This window comes from Lycium ferocissimum, chromosome 6, assembly GCF_029784015.1.
Source record: "Lycium ferocissimum isolate CSIRO_LF1 chromosome 6, AGI_CSIRO_Lferr_CH_V1, whole genome shotgun sequence".
NCBI classification, from domain to species: domain Eukaryota; kingdom Viridiplantae; phylum Streptophyta; class Magnoliopsida; order Solanales; family Solanaceae; genus Lycium; species Lycium ferocissimum.
This window is the reverse complement of record NC_081347.1, coordinates 42,404,123-42,405,873: the sequence shown is the minus strand read 5'-3', so window position 1 is coordinate 42,405,873 and position 1,751 is coordinate 42,404,123.

Below are 1,751 nucleotides of genomic sequence, written 5' to 3'. Positions count from 1 at the left end.
ATTTCTCCCTAGGTGCTTGTAGGGAACTGTGTTGGTGTTTTGTGAATTAAAGAATTCGGAACTAAGTATTTAAAATGGGGTTACTATTTTTCGTCGACCGCTACAGCAATCGTTACGCCGTTGCAGGCTATGTTCCGCTATAGCGACATCGCCATAGCGGTACATTTCCCGCCACAGCGGACACCCGAATAATAAACAACCGCTGGCAGCGAGAGATCCACCGCTACAGCGGTACCGCTGCAGTGGTACAACCTCCGCCACAGCGGTACTACTGAGACAGTAGCTCCCAATTTTTCACAGTTTTTCAACTCCACGACGTAACATTTCATCTGAGGCCTCACAAACATAAACAAGAATGCACGTAGACACAAAAACACCATACGAATCCACCCGTGGCCTCGGAATTCCCAATAGAGTTCTAATTTCATGCGTCACCCCCCGATGGACTCAACAAAGTCAAACAACAATCACAAACAAGTCAAGTTTCAGCTCTTAGACTTACACAATCGAGTTTCTATTAGCTCGTTCTACCCTTGGAAAGGTTCTATTTGATGGGGTGATCCTACATTTCCATAACGACCGGAAGGGTCGTTACAAATAACTTCCAAAACAGTTCAATATGCACGAGCACCTCAACAACAACTTCCAACCATTATTTTCAAGTTTCTTCATCATACAAGCTATGAAGGGCTTAATTCGTCCAAGCCTAAGTAAAAGAGGATAAAAATTACCTTATAACTTTCACACCCTAACCTTGGGAGGTGTGGCTAGCACCCGGCACCTGAAGGCCCAAGCGAACCAACCATGGCATTTGTAACCTAAGACATGAACTTTGGGCCGACAAGGCTGACAATAGTAAGGACTAAATATGGCAACCTGCAAATAGAAGAAGCCCAACAACTTATACATACATATGCAATGCCGAAAAGGCCATAACGAAAGTGACATCGACTATCCAGAATGTCGGCAAGGCCAGACAAAACATATATACACTGACTGCTAGTCTGCAAGCCTCCAAATCAGCCCGCAACTGGTCGGGACAGGGCCTCCTCATACCCAAAACCATATATACACATATGCAGTTGTACCTAAAGACTAAAAACTAGCAACTCCGGAGAAGTGGAGTGCGACACCCAACAACTGATCTTGGTATCCTACTGAGAAGGCGCGCCAGCCTGCCTATCTGCACCTGTGGGCATGAACACAGTGCGCAAAAGAGGCGTCTAAACGAAATATGTACTCATTATGTAAGGCAGTAAGCATAAGCATAACGAATGCAATAACATTAAAAAGAGGTACAGAAACAGCCTGAACTCATAATATGGCCACTGCAGGCATCCAGAGTATACAACATAACTATAAATGCATGAATGTAAAATTATTCGTCCTTTGTAGAGGCATATACAATATCATATAATAATAAATCCCTCTATGGGGTGAGCTCATCATAACTGCCCGACCATGTAGGACGCGGTAAATATCTGCGCAACTGATCAGTGGTATGCATAGCTACGTGCCTGCCCGACTGTCTATGACACGATAAGGTAATGAAAGAAATAACATCTAAGTTTACATCTACGTGCCTGCCCGGACGACTACAACACGGCGTAGTAATGAAAATAAATACATATATATATAAGTGCAGTGCAAGATCGACCTCAAAACGGATACCATAGAAAGAGTCGAAGTGACCTATCACCGTTAACCTCCGACTATCGTCATTGTCGCTATGTCCTTTATTCTTCAATTCA